The sequence below is a fragment of the Balearica regulorum genome, chromosome 3, assembly GCF_011004875.1.
Source record: "Balearica regulorum gibbericeps isolate bBalReg1 chromosome 3, bBalReg1.pri, whole genome shotgun sequence".
Lineage (NCBI taxonomy): Eukaryota > Metazoa > Chordata > Aves > Gruiformes > Gruidae > Balearica > Balearica regulorum.
The window spans coordinates 116,910,666-116,929,199 of record NC_046186.1 but is presented as its reverse complement, the minus strand read 5'-3'; the positions used below and the strand labels follow the sequence as shown (position 1 = coordinate 116,929,199).

General features: G+C 40.7%; 1 long non-coding RNA gene across 1 annotated transcript in view; it reads left to right on the top strand.

Moving 5' to 3' along the window:
* The window catches only part of LOC142601168 (uncharacterized), a 187,994-nt gene that overhangs the window by 55,976 nt on the left and 113,484 nt on the right, over window positions 1–18,534 (top strand). The window contains exon 2 of the long non-coding RNA XR_012834801.1: window positions 1,188–1,326. This is a non-coding gene — a long non-coding RNA (uncharacterized LOC142601168). The remainder of the gene's footprint in view (window positions 1–1,187; window positions 1,327–18,534) is intronic.

The following is an 18,534-nucleotide window of genomic DNA, read 5'->3' as shown; positions in this document are numbered from 1 at the left end:
TAAACAAGCTTGTAACTCAATGTGTAAAATTTCAATGTTTATTTCAAATGTTTTGAGACTCTCCTTTACAGCAAAGTAGTGTGTTTGCTTGCAAAAACTCCCACCCTTCAAGCAATCATATTGAATTTTGTAGCTTTTGTCATCACTTCTGTTCACACGCTCTTCCACAAGTCTGAATAATGCAGTATGTTTTTAGTGTCAAACTTGTTCCTGCTTTTTAGTCTTTAATCTACTTCCCCACCACCACCACACAGTTATATTTTGGGGGTTTTTACCTATTTTTACGCCTTCCTAGCAAGTTGTTTTTTTTTTTTTTTTTTAATACACCATTGCCTGCTCAGATGTGGGCTTCTAAGTTACCCATTCTGAACTGCCACTGAGATGCATGCTTTTAACACATTCTTGTTATCATTAATCCTTCATGGCTGATTCAGCAAAGGGGAGGAAGTGACTGGCTGCTGTTGGTGTTGATGAATATGATGACTATATCAGTTTGTCATCTGGCATTACCATTGTCCTCTTCTTCAGTTGGTGTTCATTTGAGTTTATGATCTTACAGAAGTATCAATATGTGATGCTTTTATTCAAGTTTGGCCAAAGGAGATCTTTCAATAGAATAATAAATCCTCTTTGTTTCAGCTCTGTGTATATTGTAACACCAGTGTGTGATATTGTGATGAAAATTCTGTACTCTAAACAGATTTGGTTCAGATCAGTGGTTGCATAGCAAATCTCCAAGGAATATTTATGAACAGATGACACCCTTACCAGAACCAGATTGGCACAAGAGAAGGCCTTTTGCTCCTGGAGGCGCTGTTTTTATAGAGCGAGATGTAGATGCATTTAATGCTTGTATCCTCTAGTCTGGAGGAGTTAGGATTTCAGAGGATCTGAGCCTTGGTCAATGCATTTCCCAAAAAACATAGCACAGTACCTTCATTCTCTTTTTAAACTGGAGTTGACATTCCAGCTTCAGCTGGAGTGGTGTTGAGAGGAATGCCTCTCAGCAGACACAGCTGCTATGTTGCAAACCAGAGCTGGCTGCCCTTTTCAATAATCTTGGCAATTTAGCCCAGTGCTTTCAGAGAGAAAGTGCAAAGGATAGTTCTTAGTGTAGCACAAGAAATGATCAGCATGGATCTTGTTATCATTAATAGATTTTTCTTTTCCCCCTTGCTCTCTTTTAGGTCTTCAGTGCCCTTGCTGGATGATGGAAGTTTGAAAACTATAATCTTCCTGGCTTTACTTCTTGAATTTTCCAGTTGTTGCTGCTGGCAAGACAGACTAGGACCCTGCTCCAAGATGACCGGTGCTAACTCCAGAAAGGTATGTTTGCCATTTTTTGCATGTTCAGCATGTCCTTAGCCTGGCAATGGCCATGTGGATGCAACGGAGAAGCAAAGAATAAGTGCTGCTGTGCAAGATGATGAGATGCTGCAGGGGATCTTCACGGGCCTTATGGTAGGCATTTGAATGTATGTAAGTACATTGCTGGGTTCTGGGTGGCCAAAGGAGTTAGGGAGAGGTTCATGTGTGTGGCAGTTGAAAGTGTCATTATATACTTAGCTGCCAAGCTTGGTACCTGTTGGTGTATAAAACCAGGTTTTCTGCATAATCCATGAAGTCCTAAATTGCCCAGGATACAAGACCTCAAGGGTATAGAACACGCAGCTTTTCGGTGTGTTTGGCTCAGCCACACCTACCTCTGTAGACTCTCTGGAAAGATACTCAGTCATCAGCAAACGTAACTGCTGCGCGTGTCTGTCCCCTTTTTGTTGCTGCCTGTAAGTGAGAAGGGCTGTAGGATGCCCACTGCTATTCACCTGGCTTTGCAGCACTGGTGAAGTCCAGAAAGGGCACTCTGAGCATGCTGCAGCTGTGTATTGCTTCATTTTCTTCTTGCAGGAGTTGAAAACTGGCCTTTGCTTTCATGAGAATTTCAGGGAGGGGACAAAATAAACAATGTTGGACTTGTGTGGGGCTTTCTTTTTAAGCCTGTGTAGGTGCAGCGAACATTAATTGCTCATAAAAGTGTTTTGCCTTGCAGTGGGGAAACTTTTTTTTTTATTAATGGCTCTCTGCTTTCAAATGGAGAGTAAAAAAGGACTTGGAGAAGGACAGAGATATAGCATCACTGAGAGATCTGTAATATGCAAGCAGGGCGCATCACTAGTAACTGTTTTTTCTCAGTTGAGAATGCTTGGTACGTGTGATGAGATAAGCAAAATACAATGGAGATTCTTTCTGGGCCATGCTTTTCTGGGGTGGAAGAGGAGAAAGGCTGATGGTTTGAGGCTAGTCCTCATCCAGGTACAGCCCTGGGAGAAATTGGATGATGAGGCTGTGTAATATGTGTTTTCTGGCTACCATCAAAGGGTCTCTGCTTGTGTCAGGGCCTGTCCAACCTTGTGAAGGTGGGGAAAAGAAGTTATTCCACCATTTCTTCATGAAACTAAGGAGAAGCAGCAGGCTGCTAGGCTGTGCAACATATCTCCGGAAGGAGGAAAGTAAAAAGTATATAGCTGAGGCATCGCAGAACCTACTTAGTTCCTACTTATATTTCACTGAGCAGTGGCAGGTCTTCTCTGACTTTATACATATCTATGATCTTCCAAGACGAATTAAACTTGAAGGGTGACACAAGATTGAGAGTTTACATGGTCAAAAGCTTTTCATGAGTATATTAGAATGTGAATTTATAAGCCTGTCAAGTATTTTGATGCCTAGCTATGTAGAGAATTTACTTTTGTGTACTGCCAATTGTCTTTTGTTTTGTAAATATGAGGAAACCTGTGGCAAATATCCATGAGGTCAGAGCACACGTATAGGCAGGTTTGCAGCTTACCTCATCTAGTGGTAACTCATACACTTTTATACTGAAATATGAAATAGATTCATTCCATCTAAAAGGTGTAGATAGAAATGAAAAACCTCTAATTCATCAGCTTTCAGCAAAGTTGAGTAATTACAGTGCAAACAGGTGAAATACCAAACATGACTTCACTTCTTGTTTATAATTCTAAAGAGTTTATGCACTTTCGAGAAAGATTTACATGAAGAACACAGATAAGTAAATAAATGGAGTGAGTATATGATTAATGTTTTTAAAATAGTAAATGCTTCCCATTTGTAACATTCTTGAAATAGATTGGCTATGTAGGCCTTGTTTTTCTTCCTGCTTTATAAGGCTGTCTGTGTTTTGTTTATTTACTGTACAAATTTATGTTCAATGCCTCCTTTTCTGTTTAATCCACAGGAGAATTTTGGTCACTGGCAAGATCATTAAACTGTATTAATATATGTTTAATTAAATGTTTATAACAAAATATATATATGATAGATTACTGTATGTGTAATTAAAATGAATGAACAAGGTGAATAATGACAAAGCAGGAGAATGAAATTACGTGTGTGAGGGAGATCAAACATAATGTTAAGAAAAGGACCCGCATAGGCACACAGTTTCACTCTTTTCAAGATACTGCGGGCCACAACTAATACTGCAATAGATCCATCCTGTGAGGATGCATGTTTACTACTGCTTAATATTGTCTGCTTATTACCGTCCTCATGTGTTGCTGCTCATCTTGTACTATGTCCAGAGCAGTGGAAAAAAAGTTATTTCTACCTGTCAGTGTTTCTGCAAGTTATAATCCTGACAGAGATGTAGTGGCTGTAAAGAGCTGGCAGCAAGGCAGCCGCAGTGATAGGGCCTGGGAAAAGTTGCTTTCTGAGAAATAAGGAGTCTGTACAAGAGAAGTAGTTGTTCTCAGTTCACTTGCTAGTGACCACACCATAAAAATCTTCATGTTTTGTGCAAAGTGGTGGTTTCGGCAGTGTAACTAAATCCTGGTTCTGCAGATGACAAAAGCCCCACCTTTGTATTAAGCAAGTGCTTCAGTGCTTTCCCACAGACAGGAATGTAGAATAGCCTGTCCAGTTTGAACAAGCAACAAGAGCTCGTCTTGTGGCCACTTCAAGCAGGGCAGTGGAAACTGATCAGCTCTGTGTTGATCAAATTGGAAGTGGTTAAATGCAGGTAAATGTGGTGGCTGAAGAAAACTTTAAATGTACAGTAAGGAGATAAAGCAAGTTTGGAGGAAGAGATCCTTTCTAGTGAAGTTCAGAAACACCAATACAGTGGTTACCATTTCAAGTTAGATGGGGCTTGTTCAGAATGGCTATATCTGGATAAAACTTTTACTGTGAAACTTTTGGGCTATCTAAAATATGTAAATCCAAGCTTGGTTACAGACTGGCTGACAGATCAGTATTCCATTGTTCTCGCTGCAAAATGAAGAGTCGCAAGACTTTGAGTACCAGTTTGATATCCTTTATGAAGTGCTTCTGACTGTTTGAAACTATATTTTGCTTCAAAATCTTCAATTAAAGAGTATCTTAGGAAAAAGCAGTTCAGTTTATTAGGAATCCTAGTTTTTATTAAACCCAAAATAACAACAGTGGCTTGATTCACTCAGACAAACAAGACTAGGAATTTCTTCAAATAGAAACTAAGTGCATATTTGAAATGCGTGAATATTTACTTTACATACCTAATTAGGAGCATCCTGCACTAAGTGTAGATCAACACAGGCTTTTAGTCGCATAGTTCCACCGTACCATTCTTAATTTGAAAGTGCAAAAGAATAAAAAGTCATAATTGCTGCTGGCACTACAGTGGGATGTCTCTCCTGTTCCCTGCCTCTGCCAAGAGGGAAGTTTGTGTTTGGGAAGTTCATGTTACAAGTGAGACACTGAGGCATATAGTAGTAAAGGAAACAATGATATTGAACTATGTTGGAAGCAAGGGAGGGGGAAGCTGAGCATATAAGATAGCTATTGTAATTACGCAATAGTCAGCTTTAGTACCAGTTCAAATGCTGCATCTGAATGACTTAATATTGCAGAGATTATGTTAGAGATTGTCATTCATATAGTGAAATTATGTGGGTTTGATTCTGTGACTCAATTGTAACAAGTCTGTGTGGGGAAAAAGAAAGCGTCTTAAGACAGCGATGATTCAAAGCTCTGAATCCTTGTTGAGGTGAGACTGTTTCAATCTGGCATGAAAAGAGGCATCTACTCCAGTCTTCCTGTGACTGCACTTGCCCAAATCCTTCACCATTCAGATGCAAAACCTTAGCACTAAACCCTCCTGGATCTAGGTGGTGGTATTTCGTATGTTCCCCCCCAATCCCACAAAGTTCATGGTGTTCAGATTAAATGTTGGATTCATCTTACTATGGAGAGGTGCAAGCCATAAAGCCCAGATTAAAGGGCTTGAAATGTCTTTTTAGAGCTGTGCTGTGTTTGGCAATTTGTGTTCCTTTGGGGTCAACAGAATTTTTTTGGCAGTTAAGTTCTCACTCCCTGAGTTTTGCTCTGAGATTCAGGTTCAAATAAATCTGAAATGTGGAGCGGAATTGAGTCCAAGTGAGTGAGTTTCCCATGGTTTCTGTCTGCAACAATAAATCCTTCCTTGGAGAGAGAAGGGCAAACCTCCGCCTTGGTTCATCCAGAAGATTTGCAGATGCTTTTATGAACCTGTTTAATTTGGGGTTTGCAAGAAAGCCCTTCCCTATTTCTTCAACTCCAGGATATAGCCCTGTCTGTGTCAGAGTTAAGTTTTCCACTCCTGTCTGCAGCAAAGGCAGGATTTCCCACCCTGAAGTTCTGCTTGTTTCTGTTTATTGCCTTTACAGGCCAAATACTGAGGTAGTAAGTATACTTAGCGAAACACCTATTGATTTCAAAGCTGACCTTCAAAACCTCAGGATTTCATGCTATTCCCTTTAACTGTATTAAAATTTGAAGTGTATTAGCTATCAAATGTACTAATGACCCAGCAGATGACAAAATTCAGTTAAGGAAGTGTAGCGCACCAAAGGCATATACATTCTTGGATCTTTTGTCTGCGTTTTTAACTAAGACTCTCTGGCTGTCTTGGAAAATTCAGATGCCCACTTCGCCGGCACTCATGGTACCATCTGTACACACAGCACATAGACTACCTCCTGATTCTTTTTTTTTTTTTTTAAAAAGAAAAAGTATTGCTCTGCTTTCCAACCTGCAGCCTGCTGTACCACATGAACTGGAGCAAAAAAGTCTGTCTAATCGATCCTTATTTAATAAACAGTGTTATCAATGCCTTTGAGACAGCTGTACAGTGTATGACATGGGGACATCAGGACATTTGCTGGCTTGCATTAATTGGCGTGGCAATGTTGTTTTTTTGGCCTGGCACACCAGATCGAAAATTGAATTTACAAAATCAAACTGTAGTTATCTACATTCCTTGATGTCCTCCCAGGTGAGCTACTGGGCTTCATGCTAATAACTTCTAAAGCAAGCAAACTTTAGCTAATTATGTGCTAGTTTATTCTCCCTTGCTAAATTTTGGCAGGTTGCTTCTGTAAATTATGAAAAATAAATGTGAAATATGCAGATGTCTTTTGTTTGAAGCAGATGTTTGGTCCGTCTTGCCAGAATCTAATCAGCTGTTTCCCTGGAGTTCCCCCACCTTCTCCCCCCTAATATTGTCCAAGAGCTTTATGAAAAAATGATGGGTTAGGGAAGTGTAGAACAATAGGACATTACTTTATTTTCGAGTTACCAGACTTCAAGGTAACTCAAGGTAGATTTTTTTTTTTTTTTGCCTGTTGTCTTCTCTGGCTAAAGCCACAGCAGATGCTGGCAGAGGGCCCATAAGGCACAATATTGTCTGAGGACAGGCAGAATGCAAATGCAGCCTTGCCTGCGGTGGGGGAGGTGGTGGCGAGTTGGGAGGGAGCCAGTGAAAGCTGGCTTTGAAGTCCTGATGGTACCGTGTGGCCAAGACCCGCAACTTGTGTGCTTGCCCCACAGGGAGCCTCACAGATGGGAGAGCTGTGGATCTCCAGGAGTGTAGTGCAGCTGTGCTAAAGGCAAGGCGGGTGGCAGGATCTCTTTCCTTTGCTGTTGCACCGAATCATCCCCCTCTGTGCCCTGTTGCCTACAGCATGGCATGGAAGGAGGTTGAATTAGTTGGTGTTGCCCCCTGCACTGCCTGGCTGGGCTAGATGGAGCCTGGCAGGGATGTTGCAGTACTCTGTTGCCATCTCATCCAGCACTACCCTGCAGTACAGGGTCTGAATCTGCCCTTAGGGGTACTGACTGTTTGCTGTAGCCTCCTGGTTATAAGAGCTTCTGAAAATGAAGCCCTCTCCAGAAGAGTCCACACTGTACCTCATACTTTGCCTCTGTGTAGCATGACTTCCAATCCGCAGCTGTGCCTCCCTTGCTGTGGTGCTCAATACTCCCAAGAAGCATTTCTGTCTCAACATCAGCGGTTACTACAGTTAGAAACCAACATAAAGTGCAGAAAAGGGTCTAGATGAAGATCCCTCGAACCTCAAGGACCATCTTCCCTGCCATTGCAGTTCCAGCAGGCTCATTGGAAGTTCAGTAATAAGAATAGAAATTATTCTTTTAGTACAGTGCTCAGCACCTGCTTTGCACTTTCCGTTCAAGGTTTTCACAGCACTTGATTGTGCATGGATTTAAACTTCCAGCACTCCTACAGGGTAAGTATCATTATCCCCACTTTACTTACAGGGAAGCAGACACAGAAATAGGCTAAGTAATTTTTCTCAAAAGGAGAAAAATTTTTTGTGTTTAAAAGTCTTTACTGGGGGTTGGCATCCTAGTTTTGTTAGCTTATGTCACAGTCTCCTACTGGAAGCATTTTTCCAGCTACCGTCAGGGCTCCTCTTGTGTGTCAGCAGAGAGGGAGGTATTCCTGCTACAGTGTTGGGATTTGGCTCTGCGTGTTCCGAGTGCTTCATTTTTGGGTGGATTTGCTGATGGCTTCCAGAACCTGTGCTCTTATATTAAGTGCTTGAAGCTGAATGGCAAACAGCTGATGGAATTGATAACAACTGAGCATCTCTAGGAACCAAGAAGTACAGAGCAGTGGGCAACTTCTGAGCCATAAGTACTTCAGTACTCTGGTACTACTTATTTTTTATCATGGCTGAAGAGCAAATCAAGAGCCTGTTGTGATAGGTGCATTGGAAGCAATTAAAATGAATAAGTCCTTGCCCCAGGGACACAGGTCTTGAGATTGTGGCAAGATGCTCTTTACTTGTAAATAGATTGCTGGAGGGAAGGATAATTCAGCAGTGTAAGACTGCAAGGGAATATTTTTTTTTTTTTACATTAAAACTGAAGGGGGAGAAAGAACCATTGCCAATTTTTTTTAGCTGCTTTACAAGTAGGGTTTAAAGAATCCATTTTTGGTCCTTATGAAAGCATTTGTTTAATCTGACTGTATCATCAAGGAGTATTATTTTTTTTTTTAAAAAAATGAAGCCTCGTAAGGCAGTATGAATATATAGCCCTTTGATTATTCAAAAAATTGTACAAATCAAAATAAATTTGCCTGAGCAATTTAAAATAATTAACCTTTGACAAACCTCCCTCTCTGGTAATGGAATAGTAACTATATGAATAAAAGATAAGTCGTGACATTCAATGAATTACAATATTCATCCCATAAATTACAGGATAAGATAGCAATATAATCTACATTTTATAAGTGTAAAATGTCCTGAACAGTAGTCCCCTGTACTCTTCAGGCTATTTTTTTCTATTTCTTTGAGGTAGGGAGTGCCGTTTGTATGGAAAGCTTCCCAAGTGATGTTAAGTTTCCACAGTGTCCACAAAGGCTGTGACCCAGGCATGCCTTCCCTGTTCTGAAAGGGAATCTTTGCCTTAATGGGAAACCCAGGCTACAAAGGGATTCTCCTGAATGGTAACAATAAGTGCAAATTATGATCCTGGGAGTCTCCTGCTATATAACCAAGTACAATGCCAATAAACCAGGGGTGTAAACCACATGAGCATATGGACAAAATATGGTCTGAATGGCATGATTATGTTTCTCAGGCCATAATGAATTCATCCCAAGGTGCAACTGTACATCTGTTGTTATAGTGTTCGTGATAGCAAACACTACGGTTAAGGTTGCAGTTTAACTCAAATTATAGCCACCTGTTTCCGTTCGCTAACAACTTTCTTAAAAATGATTCCTTCTGGACTGATTCACATCACTCCTAAAATGGTCATTTACTTAAATATTTATTTGGGGGAAAATCTGTATGATTTATAGAGTAGGCAGACTGAAAGATTCCCCCCACCCCGGTGATTCTCACCAAGGTATTTTCTTAAAAAATATATCAAACCCTCTGGCTTTTAGGGGACTGATCCAAATCACATTGTTTTATTTATTTATTTATTGGTGAATACTGGATTGGGCTTTCTCTGACTCGCTTTGTGGCTGCCGGCGTGGTGTAAAGCTGTGCAGAAGCACATCAGAATATTGCACGTTGGAGCCTTAGCTGCTTTGAAAGTCAGAAGTCTTCTTAAGACTAGTTTTCTAATACCTGTTCTCATTGTGTACTCAATAAGTGTTGCTTATGTGACATCCCATCTTTCTTTAGCTGGGATAAATTCAAACTACTGTCTTTACAGACCAGAGAGGAAGAGTAGGATGCTTGAATCTTGACAATTGATACCAAGAAAGATAAATTTCTTTCTGGGAAGTTTGCCATCCCTCTGGGACGGATGAGGTACCAAAGAGACTGTCAGCTATTATCAAAACTTTAAAAATGGCAAAAGAGGAAAACCTGGTTTCTAGACTTCAAACATCATGTTTTCTTTCAGTGACAGTCTTAAGCAATTTTAATGGCAAAATCAACTTTGCAAATGTAAATTCTGAGTTAAGGTATACAAATGTTAAAGGAGAGTCTGCTACTGATCCTTAAACAGTGATGCATGTTAGTGATACATAAAACATTTTGAAGTGCAAGTGAATCTGAATGTGATAGATTACCAATAAGCAATGCTTCTGGAGCCAACTTCATTTCTTAGCAAATGTCCATAGTTTGTTATTGAATGCCCTCTGTTGTGCTTTCACCTGTGGGGCGTAAACATGTGACCTTGGTTTCAGGTTTGGTTTTGAAATGGCAGCACAGGGAGCGTTGGGCTGTTTGGTGCGCTGTTGGATTGGGTTTCATGGCAGCCCCCATCCTGACATCTGGCCGAGTGCAGGAGGGAGATTACACGGTGGTTCTTGAAAAGCTAACTCACCGTGTTGTGGTCAGGTCCCTCCGAGGGGCAAACACTGCTCCCAGCATGGAGCCTGAAGAGCCAAGTTAGATTCCAGCTAAATCCTCAAGGGTTGGTAAGAAAAAAAAATCCTTGAGACTTCAGGGCATTATTGCTCTGTTTCTCTGGCTGTGTGTTGCCTACTGATACTCCGGAAATGAATGCAAAGTACAGTTGGGGATAACAGAAGAGTCACTGAAGAGAGTTTCTCTGTCCCCTTCACTTCTGCTACTTAAGTGGTCCCACTCACTGAGGACAGGGAAGTTGTCCAGTGCGTGCAGAGTGCCTCTTCCTTTAAGTAATAGCATTGTTCAGCTTCTATAGACAGATAATCCAAAATATAGCTTGCAAAGGATACTCAGTGCCCTTATCCTTTCTCAATAAGGGGGAAGCTGAGAAGAAAGGACTTCTCTGCAGCCTTCCAGCAAGGCAGTGGTAGGCTCAGGATTGGAATGAAGATCCCAACCCTGTCCTAGCCCCTGGGGCTGTGCCGCCTTCAAGGCTTGCCCTGCCTGTGAAGGTGAGAGCATTAATGGGCTGTAGCGCTGCGACAGCTCTGCAAAACCTCTGCCGAGTGCACAAAAACCGTTCCGTTTGGCAAAGTGACTCCGCTGTCATGTGTTCATTGTTACAAGCAGGGACAGCCGTCGTGTTAGGAATTGTTGGAAACCATAACAAAAGACTGTGTTTTGTGGGGTTTTAAAAAAATTTCTGTAAGTTGCTGCTTGAAATTAGGACTTGCACAGTCTTTTTGTTCATTTGCTATCCTGTCAGCATATTTTCTACCAAGCTCCTGTTCTCTTGGGTGGGACAGAGGAAGATGCTGGCAAGATGGGCAGATGGATGGCAAGCTGCCACTCAGCCTGAAGCTTGCAGTCCACATCTACCTAAACCCAGAGGGCTACACGTGGCATGATTTGGAGCCTAAAAGAGGAAGTGAACTTTCAGTGACTCATTTGTAATAACTCTTTTCCTTACCTTTGTTAAAAGGTGCCTTAGTTAAAGCTTGTATTATCACAGTTATAAAGATGCATTGATATAATTATGTAGTAATTGCAGTAAATTATCAAGATGAAATCATTAAGGCAGCTTTTTGTGTTATTGCTGCTTAAGTTAGATGTCTTTTTTTAAAATATATTTGGGAGAGAAGAAAAGAGGAATTCTCTTGCAGGTTCGGTATTACTAAAAATAAAGGAGAATCGTGCTCTGCTGCTGCTTACTGACACTGTCAAGAATAATGTGAGTGAAATGGAACCAAAGCAGAGAAAAGTGTTCTTCCCTGAGCTGTAACTGGGTAGCATTATAGCGCATTTTATCAGGCTCTCAATCATGAAGTGGCCTTTTTTTCTTGAACTTGCAGGCAGAGGAAATGGCTTACTTCACAGAATAAGGGTATTTTTATGCTTACTATTTAGCCATTTGCAGGGAAAATGTTATTTACATAGATGAATTCATGGCGGGGGAGATGAAATCGACCATTTTCTTTTCTTTCCTTATGGCAATCGTGTTTGGATATTCTTGTTTTCTATTAGTGGTGTAAGAGGAAAGAAAGGGGAATATTGCTTTAGTCTGTCCCTCTTAATAGGCTTTTTTTCATAGGCACAGAGTCCAGATAGTCTGCTGGTGGCAATGATATATTTGATTTCCAAGATTTGATGTATAGCAGAATATTAACAATGATGCAACTTTTGTGTTACTTCATTCTTGTTTATTCTTTTATGCATATTTATCTATGTTTTCAAGGCATAACTTAGTAGTGGCTCACTCAGGGGATTGGTAATTGGATATAGAGCCTTTCACCTCTAGGTCAGTCGTTCAGATTTGTTACAGGTCAGTACTGCCTGGGAGTTGCTACCATGTGACAGCTGCTCGGTGGCCCTTTATGAAATGAGTTGGTGGTCCCAGCTCATTTCCTTGAGAGCAGGTGTCTTCAGCACAGATCAAACTTGAGGGCAGCAGTGCAAAACCCATTGTTGGTAGAAAAGAGAAATCGCACTTGGGTATAATGCTCATAGTTTGTATGAACTTAAAAAAAAAGCAAGAGAGCAAATATACATGTCTAGATCCTCAGCTGGCGTAGATTTGGCATAGATCCATTAAATGTAGCTGCAGCGATTATCACCAGCTGAGGATCCCCAGACAAATGTAAATCTCCAAACAAAAAGCGTTTCCAACACTAAAATACAGTTCACTGTGGATGTACTGTATTAGTAATCTAAAGGTTACTGATGTTACAGTAATATTTTAATTAACTGAAGACCAAAATTATAAATCCAAGTACCTTAGAATTAAAATCACATTTAAAACAAATCCAGGCTTGCTGAAATTTGGAATAACACTAATTCTTCCATCTAGTGATGCCTTGAGATAACCATACAATTATGGTTAATGCATTTTACTGTTTGTTGTCCCAAAGGAGATGAAATTGGATTTCAAAGATACATTAGTCTCCAACTTTTAATGACTCTCTGCTTTTAACGGCTTTGCCTGTGCTTCTGCCTAAACTTCCAGGGCAACAAAGCCAAGGAAGCAATTCTGAACCGTTGAGGTGTGGTGATGGTAGAAGTGAAGTCTTCCGCCAAGGGAGCCCCTAACACTAGGGGAGCATAAATGTCTTGTAACACTTACTTAGGAAAAACTTTTTACAGTTGAAGAATAGTTTAGTTATCTCTGATATCACTGAAGTCTTCTTAAGAGGAGTCTCAGTCTTGTCTGACACTGTCCAAGAGGAAGACAAGAGAATAATTTGCTCTGGAAAAATAACTTCTGTTATGCTGAGATTTTGCTGCAGCATTTCAAATCTGAAGTGTTCTAGTACTAATTTCAACTGGGACAATAAAAAGGCACAGAGTGTCTAATTTTGCCATAAAAATGAGCTTGAAGTAAAATATTTATAAATTCTCAAAAGTCATTCTGTGGTCTGAAGAGCAAATGCTCTGTTTGAAGAGGGTGCATCATGGAAAGAAGTTGAACTTCTTTGAAATGCAGGCTTCAGCCTTAATTACAGAGCAGTGACTAGCACTTCCATTGCTTTAGGCTTAAAAATGATGGAGACAGACGAGTAGCCTCTTCTCAGTAATTGCTTTTCTTCATAATGTATAACTTACGCCTTCTTTCTTTAAACTCACTATTCCCATGTCTCATATAATTTAAGGAGCAGACTAGCTGACTGGATGTTGCTATTCCTTACCTCAAACCTGCCAGGTGAGGGGGTGAAAAGGCAAGCAAGAAAAAGGTAAAGAGGGTTGGAGTTACAGAATGGGTGATGAAATGGCATTTTAGGTGATCTAGTCTGATGTGCTCAATGATCAAGTAATTTTCTGTGGTCTCGTGGTTGTTGATTATTGACAAGGACTAGAAGACTTGCATGGTATCTTAAAAAAAAAAAAGTCGATTATCGAAGTGTTCTAATCCTAGCCTGAGTGTCAGATTCCTTCATGAATGTGTACCTTGTGTCATTCATAGCTTAGTAAATTTGTATGTTACTTGTTTCTCTGAGTCTGACCTTATCTACTGCCTCAGAATAATTGGTGACATGATGACGCAAATACAGCATCCAAAGACATTTGCTTCAAAAGGATCAATTTCAGTATTTACAAATCTGAAGGAGGTGGGGTTCAGCTACAGATTATTCCAGCCATTAAAAAAGGAGGCAAACATTGCTTGTGCAAATACTTCTACTGCATCTGAACTGAACAGACTAAGGCTCTGGAAGAAGGAAGGGTAAGAATTCCAGCTGCCTCCTTTCTCTCTAGCTGAAACTTGGAGGTACGAGGGCATAGCTAAGTGTACCTTATTCATTCACCCAGAAAAAGACACCATTTGAATGCACTCTCTGAATAGAAGGCACAATGATAATAGCAACGTCACACAACAGAATGGCTACTGCCAAATCGCTTTAGCCTTTCTGCGTGATCATCAGGACCAGCAATCTGTTAACCAGCCCATTCCCTCGTTTTTGCTGCAGCAGCAGCATGCTTTAATTTGAGATTACTATTGCACCTAACAAGAAACAAACAGTTCTTGAGAGGTGGTTTAAAGAAAAAAAAAATCAACAAAAGAAATCTCACAATCCAGAAGAGCCAAATATTGGAAGGTGAAGGGAAGATTAAGAAGAAATTGCCTGTTACAGAACTTCATTAAAGTCATTTATTAGCTTTGTAATGCCTAACAGTCTGCTGGCTCCAGAATTTTTTCATACAGGGGGGTGGATAAGGGAGCGTTTCACTTTCATTTGCATTCTTGATCCCTGCTGCTCTGTTTATAGCGTTGATGCTATTCATACAGTCTTTGCAATATTAATTTTTAATTTATGATGCTCATTAGGAGACACTTAAAACAGAACAATTATCATTTATCTTGATATATTATTTACTAAGACTTGCTGTCATGGTTAGGGAGTTGTGATTAGTGGGAGGGGAATAGAAAACAGCTCCAAAAGGTGCTTGGCTGAAGGGACTGAGGCTTAGGAAGTGGCTGTCACCACCAAAGGCCTGAAGTTCTGATGTCTAAGCAAAAGACTTGCAGTACCTAATCAAAACTCGGGAGGAACCTTCGAAGATGAGCCTGGGACAGTGCTTAATGAACCTGCAGGATAATATTAATGAAACTCACTCGTATACCACCAGCTCATCAATTATTCATCCTGCTATCGTCCTGGTACTTTACTGTCTTCCCTTTTCGTCTCAACATGATTACCTTTTTTTATTCCCTCTACCCTCATTTTCCTTTTGTGGATTTGCTGACATGTACCCCTAGTAGCACTTTCTCCCTGGGAAATTGTGTTTCTCAAGGCAACCACACAGTATCCACAGGAATAAGAAGAGTAAATTATGCTCTTTGAGGCATTTGAATAAATGTGCCAGGTTTATGAAGACTTAATAAACCAGATCACTGATATGACAGCCCCAGATAACCTGATTTGTTAAAGGCTACCATATTGGAAACTCAGGATCGCCTATGCGTTTCTTTAATTAATTTGTAGTGTTTAGTAAGTTATTGTGACACATTATCTATATAGAAGTCTATATGGTAAAACAGAACTTCAAACAGTAGTGACCTACTAGAACACATAGAAGTGCTCTTCCCTTCTTCCCCCTCCCCACCCCCCCCAAATTTTTCCTCATACAAAACTTCTCAGAGTCCCGGCATTAGTCTCGGAGTTCCCGGGGCTGTTTATAATGTATGCTTGTGCAGGAGGGAAGGCAAATTGGATGTTTTGGAGCCTGATAATTGCAGCTCTGCATCTGAAAGCAATTGTTGTATTTTTAGCTCTGTTTGTTTTATTTAGTTATTTTTAGACTTCCTGAAAGGGGTATTATTTCTGTTTGACATCAAAGCAGGAACAACAAATTACTAATTTTGTAACCTATTCCCTGGACACTTGGCTTTCAATTTTTTGAACCATTGCACAGCAGCAGTGGAACTGCATGCACAAGGCATCAAGGACTGATACCGTCCAACACCTTTGAGTTGCATGCACCATTCCCTGCTTCTGTTCTGTTGAAAACCTTGACGCTGCAACTAATCTCAAAGGCAACCACTGTATTGATAAGCTATATTTTCTAGGGGAAAGGTTTATGTTTAGAATGTATTTATACCAAAAGGGGAAAACAAAAAAATCCCCCACCTGGCGTTATGGGAAAGCTGATACAATAGTCTATGATGACTTTTTCAAAGTAGCATAATGAAGACAATGCACAATGCTATAGCTAGTATTTATGCTGTGTAGCACTTTTCATCTCCAAGCCAGTTTAAAAACCTTAACAGATTGATCTCCGCAGCACCCCTTGAGAGCGAGGTATGTAGGCATTGTTAGCGTCTTTGTTATGTTGTATCAGAACTTCATTAGGACCTGGGATGCAAATGCAAAAGGCCTGGGAGGAAGTATTCAGCACACAAATCAATTGCTTATGTTATTTTGCACCCTGTTGTAGATTTAGATCCTCTTGTAAAGGAAACACTGCATAATGATGATTCCCTCCCCCTCCCCAGCAAGACCAGCTCTGACTACTGCTGTAAATAATTGGTGGTGCTTGGAGTTAGTCATACGCTAAACCCCAGCAAATTTATCTGACAATATTTCTTCCTCATTAATTGACAAAATATTCCCAAAGAGTTCCCTAATTGTTATACTATGTGAACTCACTTAGGCAGGGTTTTGCAAACCATTAGCACGATTTGGAGGTGTAAATCCTATGCTCCACTGTGATATGAGCACTCAGAACTGTAGCCTGACCCACGTCTGCGTGAGGTGACGTGTCTACATGTCAAACTGCAACCCCACACAGGAACCTTCATGTCTCCTGGAAACCTTAGAGCTGTGTTAGTGTGGCAGGCTCCTGTGCTTACTGTGACGGAGCAGGGGGATGAGTAGACACACAGTGCTACTCTCCTACAGTGATAAATGGAGGTTTCTTCGTGACCCTGTGTAAGCAGGCACCAGGAGTCCGACAGCCCTTCTGAAAATAAATGTTGGATTCAACTCAAGGCGCTCTAGACTTTTCTACCTATTCTAACTAGTTATACAGGGTTTCATTCATCACCTCTAAAGAATGTTTTTGGATTAGTCTTGCATCTTTCCAACCAAATCCTACCTTTGCTGCTCTGGTAATTTAATGTCAGAGTCACAATTTACTATAAACCTTCTTAGCAGGCAGGTAATCAACTTAACAGAGTTTATTGCACAAGCAGCTGTTCAGCAATCTAATGTTATTATTTTTTTACCTGTTATTTGCAGCTGCAGACCAGGATAAATGCACATCAGTTCCAGTCTCCACCTGACAAACAATTTCATCTCTGCTATGTTCTAATTTTTGATAACTTTCAAGATCCAGGTTCTGCAAACTCTGAAGCACAGAAATTGAACACAGTAACTTTGAATGAAGCATGCCTGCTGAGTTTCTCTGCTGTCTTAGTGCTTATATGGCATGCTAGCGATTTTCTTTTTTCTTTTTGTTTTAAAGGGTTCACCTACTTTTGTTCGTGGTTAACAGAATTGCTAATGTTTCTAACATGATAGGAAGAATCACCCCAGGTGTTTATAGCATTTCAAACAAGGCACAGCAACAAGCTGAGACGAATAGGTGTGTTCCTTGCAAAGATGGTGTGCATTGTACGCTCTTGCAGTAGCAATATTGGGGCTTTTAAACCACAATCCTATTTCCCTAAAGCTTTCTTCATGATAACGTTCAGCTTTTTCAGCTTTCATTGAAGCTTGCAAGGGGGGAAATTTGGTAGTGTGCATGTCACAGAGTAGCGTGGCGCAGCTCTTTTAATGCTGGCCCTTTATAATCTTTGTAAGGTCATGTAACTTTTCTGATTTTTGCCTAGGGATAACTTTTCCCTTATTTTAACATATTTCCTTTTGTCTGGTTTGGCCAGTAATTGACTTTGTCCTTTTTTCATTTATTTCTCTGCCTCCTGGTTGTAGCATCTTCTCCCTGGAGTCTCAGGTTAGAAGTTTTCCCTTTTGTGAAACCATGACAGGTGCCTAATTGAATGATGAATGTCCCTTTATTACTCTGTAATTGAACTGCCAGCTTTTTGATTGGTTTGTAGAGATGCTCCACTCCTCATCAAGCACTGCGGGGGGCTCTGGGGCTGGCAGGCTGGGCCTACCCTCCATCTGTCTAATCGCATCTCTCCCCTACTTGGGTTTTGGGTGGGGAGGGGGCTCGGGGGGAGGAAAGTCATAATAAATTATGCTAATTCGGCATCCCTGTGACAATAAGAATATCGCATTGTTACGTGCATGGCGGCGGCAAATGCGAGAAGACGTTTTGTCGTCGTGGCTGCCTGGCCTGACAGGCCCTCGATGAAGATTAATGGCCCTCACCTGAGTGACAGAGCGGGGGATTGTGGGGCAGAGAGGGTCATTCATCATACTCTGACAGGTGTCATTCACTCCGACAGCCGCACCACTATCGCCTGGCTAGCGGTTCCATTTTTCTGCCAGTTAAGCAAGGAGTTTAATAACATCCCCAGAATTAAAACTCATTCTTTGTAGCAGGTCTGACAGCTGAAAATAAGAAAATCAATTCTTCACATGTTATAGCCCAGTTAACTGACTAGGGCTTTGACTTTAATTTAGTCTTTGGGCTGAATTTCAAGTAGGCCGCTTTTGTAAGACATCATCTATTAAAATTTACCAATAGCCCTAACTTCACTGTTATTATTGTGGCTGAATTAAAATGCAGCCTTTAATAGTGGATGTCATCTTCATTTGGTGCAAGCTCAAGTGCATACAGCTCTGGTGGGGGATATTCCACTTCATCCTCATTAGTGATGTTTATAGCTTCTCTCTTCATTAATATTGATCCTTTAAACTACAGAGAAAAACAAGACAGACACTAATTTGAACCATTTTGTATCATTAAACTGTTTGCA